Source organism: Schistocerca nitens, chromosome 12, assembly GCF_023898315.1.
Source record: "Schistocerca nitens isolate TAMUIC-IGC-003100 chromosome 12, iqSchNite1.1, whole genome shotgun sequence".
Lineage (NCBI taxonomy): Eukaryota > Metazoa > Arthropoda > Insecta > Orthoptera > Acrididae > Schistocerca > Schistocerca nitens.
The window spans coordinates 80,078,071-80,084,880 of record NC_064625.1 but is presented as its reverse complement, the minus strand read 5'-3'; the positions used below and the strand labels follow the sequence as shown (position 1 = coordinate 80,084,880).

The following is a 6,810-nucleotide window of genomic DNA, read 5'->3' as shown; positions in this document are numbered from 1 at the left end:
ATTTTCTTCTCGGAATGTGTTATAGATATCAATGTCAAATTTGGTCAAAGTGTTTATTGATATTTCCGTTACAAACTGGAATTTTTCGACCGGGAAATGTTGAAGAGTAAAGGCGAAAGTTCCGTCGGAACGAAACAAAATTTCGATGTAGACCTACACGGGCGGTATGTCACAGTTCAGCCGGCTCGTCTGAAATCAAAATTAAGTTGACGTGAGCGAAGCATATAAGATTCTTTAGGAGTTGTACCTCGCTTGAGTTATTTGGACAATAGGAAACAAAATGTAGGTCCATTTGAAAAAAAATAGGGTTTTTCATCGATTTTTCGACTTCTTCAGCCAAGTAAAAATATTTATAGTTGATGGATCGGAATAAATGTGGTACAACTCCTAGACAATTTAGTTAGCTTCGTCGGAAAGAAAGAACCATGCCAATCGGTTCAGTAGATTTGAAGATACCATACCGCGCGATGAAAAAAATTCATTTAGAAAAAACGCGTTTGACGTTTTGACTACATATAAATGCAATATTATGCAACTTAAGTTCAATCTGCTATAGGTCCATCAACTTGTCCTTCGTCTTCCTCATAGAGGGCGTTCTGCTCGATCTGGGCCATCCTGCGCTGCTCCAGAGTCGCTGGTACGGCCGGTGACAAGCCGTTTTCGGCTGCTTGAATCCGATGGTCGTCCGAATGCTTGGCGAACTGCGTCGAATAGAGTCCCAGGGTTACGACCATCGTTGTCATGGTCTTCAGAATTGCTGAATACCCTTCGCTGAAGCTGCTCACTGCCAGGAAAGTCGCAATCTCCACAGCCTTCGCACCAGAATGCAAATACTTGGGGGCTAACTCCCAAACACATGCTTTCAAAATTTCATTTGAATTTTGTGTGTTTCCTCCCAAGCACTGGTACAATAACTCGTCGTCCGAAAGAAAAAAACTGGTGCGTAAAAAAGGCTGATTTCAAGCAGGTGTATTTTTTTTGTTCAACTGCGAATGAAAACATTTCCGTTCCGTATTCGGAAAAACCGTTTCAGGGGTGGTTTCTAAACACTTTTATGGATCCAAAAATGCAACTTAAAAAAATCGATTTTTTTTAAACCAAAAGATAGTAAATCTCCCCTTAAAAGTAATACTACGTATAGTCGTCCAAACGTTTACTACAGTAACAAGTAAAAATTTGAAGTAAAGGAGGAAGGAGCGTTATAGTGGGTAATGTTTTCGTGGTATTCTCTGGGTGATCTACCCTACATGCAGCTTTGTTTGTCCTCGGCATTGTGCCATTTACCAGCAGCGCAGTGCAGCGTCTCACTCCACTTTCAGTTTACGTGTGTGGTTTGAAGAGCGACTCAAACTGTGGGACCACCTCGATAGGGCTGTTCGCGTCCTGGATTCTCAACCGAGAAACCTTGCGCAGCTGGCTAGGTCACTGAAGTCGGTTCGGCCCCAGGGCCCTTCGGTACCTTCCAGAATCTCACTGACTCTATTCTTGCACGTCTCGCAGCGGTCTACGCTGCAAATGTTGCGTAGTCAGGCTTTTGTGACAGGTGGTCAATTAATGTCACTGGACAATGTATGTATCTTGAGCACCAGGTGGAAAGCTTTGTCATGGTTGCCTCTTCCAAGGATCTCAGTAATTCCGGGGGAATGTAGTCCCCTCTTCGTCTTCTTCGTCTGCTTCCTCCTCCATTTCCAAAATATTAAACTACATAACACAAACAACTTAGTAAGCTGGATGTGGGTGACAGTCTGAGATGCAGAGGTTCTCGCAAAACAGGACACTGTGGCGTGCCGCCTTGGCCCTCCTGGATACCTTACTGTACCGTCGAGACCCCATATTCCAGTCCTAGTTTGACTGTTGCAACCTTGATTTCTCAGTCGACCATATCTGCGTGGGGACTCTCGGAGGACCTGAGAGGCGGCTACAGCCGTTGTCCGGCAGACGCGGCTGCGGGACGAAAGATCCTCTGCGGCCTGGGACAGCGGCACGTGCCTGACGTGTGGTACGGCAGCCGGAAGTCACGGACACGCGTCGGCCGCCCTCCCAGCCCACGGGTATTCCACGTGGTCCAGCCGAACTGCATCTTTTACATTCCGGCGGTACCGAGAACCTCACGCGCAGCAAATACTCTCACGTAGTGAGGGCAGAGATCACTGTTCTTCACAAAGAGAGTGAACGAACGCATGCGCAGAATTACGGCCAGTGTCCACCTGTTGCAGGATCCTAGAGCGTATTCTGAGTTCGGACATTATGACGTTCTGCTACTTTACCACATCGACAACTTACAGTCAAAATACATTCTTACAGGGTATGCCCAAAGATGTGACAAATACTCGTAGAATCTTCTCACTAGGCAACTGCATAGATCAGTACGCCCCCATGGCACAATGGCTATGGACAACTGCACCGAGTACCATAGCACGCTGCCTCCTCCATCCAAATTCCCATTCACGCTTCATCCAATACAACTTCATTTCATAAAAAATTGTTCAAATGGCTCTGAGCACTATGGGACTTAACATCTGAGGTCATCAGTCCCCTAGAACTTAGAACTACTTAAACCTAACTAACCTAAGGACATCACACACATCCATGCCCGAGGCAGGATTCGAACCTGCGACCGTAGCGGTCTCGCGGTTCCAGACTGCAGCGCCTAGAAACGCACGGCCACTCCAGCCGGCTCATTTCATAAAAGCACTTATGTCTGGATTACAGAGAGGATCCCCTGTTTCATTCGATGCTTAGGTGCTATTGCAATAGAGTTGGAAAGCTTCTGCAATAGCTGCTCGAGTTTAGGAGGGACACACAGTGGGCTGAGGCGCGAATTGGAATTTGTATTGAAGAGGGAGGCGTGCTAGGGTAGCTCGTGCAGTTGTGCAAAGCCATTGAGCCAGGGTGGCGTAGTGGTTAGCGCATCTGCCTAGTGAGCAGGAGACCTGGGTTCGAATCCCAGTCTTGAAGCAAATTTTCATTCGTCGCTTCAGTCCGCATATATATGCTGTCGATTATTGATGAAATAAAGTCCGCAGCTCGTGGTCTTGCGGTAGCGTTCTCGCTTCCCGCGCCCGAGGTCCAGGGCTCGATTCCCGGCGGGGTCAGGGATTTTTTCGAGCCTCGAGATGACTGGGTGTTGTTGTGTCGTCTTCATCATCATCATTCATCCCCATTACGGTCGGTGGAGGGCAACGGCAAACCACCTCCGCTAAGACCTTGCCTAGTACAGTGGTGCGGGTCTCCCGTATCGTCGCCTACGCTCCTCGGAGTATGGGACCTCATCATCATTATCATTAAATAAAATCGTCATAACTTCTGAACGGTTTGCGTTAGGACGTTCAAACTGCATGGTTGGCTGCGGCGCGTGATGGGAATTAGTATCCGCGGTATGGTTTGGTTTAGCGACGAAGGCCACTTTCATTTGGATGGGTTCGTCAATGAGCAAAATTGGCGTATTTGAGGAACAACGGGTGATTGTGTGGTGTGCAATGTCCGATCACCGAATAAATGGCTCTGAGCACTATGGGACTTAACATCTGAGGTCATCAGATGTCATTCAGGAGAGTGATGTCCTGTAGCAGCACTTTGGGAACCCAGAGACCACTAGCATGGGCCTCGACTGGCCAACGTATTCTCCAGATCTGATCACGTGAGACACCTGTTTTTTGGGGCTATGCCAAAGACAAGGTGTACAGCGATAACCTCAAAACCGTTTCAAAGCTGAAAACAGGCATTCAGGGGGTCATCGACGCCATCGATGTTCCGACACTTCAGTGCGTCATGCAGGATTTCGCTATTCTTCTGCGCCAATTCATCGCCCGTGATGGCAGGCATATCGAACAAGTAATAACCTAAATCCGAATATCTGCAGTGACGCTTACATGTTGAACTAAGTGTGTGCACGCCGTAGTTTGTGACTAATTTAAATTTTTTTCATGTATTTCAATAATTGTTGCCCTGTATACATCGTAACGATTCAGTTTGCCTTATGGTTAAGGTAGATGACTCCGTACATATGTATTACGTGCTTGGCCAATCCCTATTGTATTTCCATATTGTACTTTTATTTGTTTCCCTTTTGTCTTCAGTGGTCAGTAATTATTATTATGCGCTATGTATTATTTGTCATTTTTTACACGTGTTTCAGAGTAATCTGATGACGTACAAATCGAAACGCGCAATTAAAGAAAATAGTCGCCACGTAACCCGTAGTATCCATGTATTTTTTACAGCGTTCATTATGCGCCGATACAGCCTTCAAACTACGTAAAAATGGGTGCATACCTCTTACGTGAGTTCATGCCACACCTGTTACTCGCAGAATCCCCTGCGTTATATTGATGGTGAATGTTCAGTAGAAATGGAAGTAGCATTGGGGGTGCAGCGCACATTAGTTTCGCAGTGAGCAGTGGAGCGCACTGCCTGACAAACGAAATGCAAGATCCAGAAGATAAGATCGGACTTCATTGTAACTTCGTGTACTTACACACCATCGGCGAGTATTGTAGATAAGTACAGTTGCAACTATTTGACACGTATCACAGCTACTGTGTACAGTGATGTCTTGCGGTTGTTGACGACCTGTGATGACTGTCGTCGGCGAGTATCTGGGAAAACCGACCGGTTGAAACCGATACCGGTATTGCAGTTCTCAGTAACAGGCACTTTTTGGTATTTGATTGGCCTTGACTTTAAAAGGTTTTATCAATTTTTTACTAACAAACGCATAGAAAAGCGACATGTAATCCTGAAACAGCTGCAGTGCTAAAATTGTTGGTTTCTAAATGATACTGATTTAAAAAAAAAAAACGACTGATGTTTATTCGTAAAAATTCCATCGGTTTGAAAAACTTGAAGCTTATCTACATCTACATGGATACTCTGAAATTCACATTTGAGTGGCCGGCAGAGGGTTCATCGAACCACCTTCACAATTCTCCATTATTCCAATCTCGTAAAGCGCTCGGAACGAACAAACACCTATATCTTTCCTTACAAGCTCTGATTTCCTTTATTTTATCGTGGTGATCGTTTCTCCCTATGTAGGCAGGTGTAAACGAAATATTTTCACATTCGGAGGAGAAAGTTAGTGATTGGAATTTCGTGAGAAGAATCCGTCGCAACGAAAAACGCCTTTCTTGTAATGATGTCCAGCTCAAGTCCTGTATCAATGTGTGACACTCTCCCCCATATTTCGCGGGAATAGAAAACGTGCTACCCTTCTTTGAACTTTTTCGATGTACTCCGTCGGTCCTATCTGGTAAGGATCCCACACCGCGCAGCAGTATTCTAAAAGAGGACAAACAAGCGTAGTGTAGGAAGTCTCCTTAGTAGATCTGTTACATTTTCTAGGTGTCGTGCCGATAAAACGCAGTCTTTGGTTAGCCTTTCCCGTAACATTTTCTGTGTGTTCCTTCCAATTTAAGTTGTTCGTAATTGTAGTACCTAGGTATTTAGCTGAATTTACTGCTTTTTGATTAGACTGATTTATCGTGTAACCGAAGTTTAACGAATTTTTTAGCACTCATGTCGATGAACGCACACTTTTCGTTATTTAGGGTCAGCTGCCAATTTTCGCAACGTTCAGATATCTGTTCTAAATCGTTTTGCAATTTGTTTTGATATTCTGATGACTTTATTAGTCGATAAACGACAGCGTCATCTGCAAACAACCGAAGACAGCTGCTCAGATTGTCTCCCAAATCGTTTATATATATAAGGAACAGCAAAGGGCCTATAACACTATCTTAGGGCACGCCAGAAATCGATGACTTTCCGTCAGTTACTACAAACTGTGACCTCTCTGACAGGAAATCACTAATCCAGTCACATAACTGAGGCGGTATTCCATACGCACGGAATATCACTACGAGCCGCTTGTGTGGTACAGTGCCAAAAGCCATCCGGAAATCGAGGAATACAGAATCGATCTGAAATTCCCTGTCAACAGCACTCAGCACATCATGGGAATAAAGAGCTTGTTGTGTTCCACAGGAACGACGTTTTCTAAACCCATGTTGACTGAGTGTCAATAGACCGTTTCCTTCGAGGTAATTCATAATGTCTGAACACAATATATGCTTTAAAACCTTGCTTGCTTCATATCGACGTTAACGATATGGGCCTGCAATTTAGTGGATTACTCCTACTTTCTTTCTTGAATATTGGAGTGACCTGTGCAACTTTCCAGTCTTTGGGTACGGATCTTTCGTCTAGCGAACGGTTGTATATGATTGTTAAATATGGAGCTAAGGCATCGGCATACACCGAAAGGAACCTAGTTAGTACACAGTCTGGACTAGAAGACTTGCTTTTATTAAGTGATTTACGTTGCTTCACTACTCCAAGGATATTTACTTCTACATTACTCATGTAGGCAGCTGTTCTCGATTCGAATTCTGGAATATTTACTTTGTCTTCTTTTGTGAATGCGTTTCGGAAGGCTCAGCGCTGTCTTCGATAGTATCTCCAGTACTATCGTGCAGAAAAGGCATTGATTGTTTCTTGCCGCTAACATACTTCACATACGACCAGGATCTCTTTGGATTTTCTATCAGGTTTCGAGACAAAGTTTCTTTGTGGAAACTGTTATAGGCGTATCGCATTGAAGTGCGCGCTAGATTTCGAGCTTCTGTAAACGAGCGACAATCTTGGGGATTTTGGGTTTATTTAAATTTGGCATGTTTGTTTCGTTCTTTCTGTAAGAGTGTTCTAACCCGTTTTGTTTACGAAGGAGGATCGGCTCCGTCGTTTGTTAATTTAATTGGTATAAATCTCTGAATTGCTGCCGATACTATTTCTTTGAATTCAAGCTACATC

General features: G+C 44.5%; 1 non-coding gene across 1 annotated transcript; it reads left to right on the top strand.

Moving 5' to 3' along the window:
* Nucleotides 1-2,886: 2,886 nt before the first annotated feature.
* On the top strand, nt 2,887-2,960 carry Trnat-agu (transfer RNA threonine (anticodon AGU)). Its single transcript has one exon. It is a non-coding gene; the product is annotated as a tRNA-Thr (tRNA).
* Nucleotides 2,961-6,810: the final 3,850 nt, after the last annotated feature.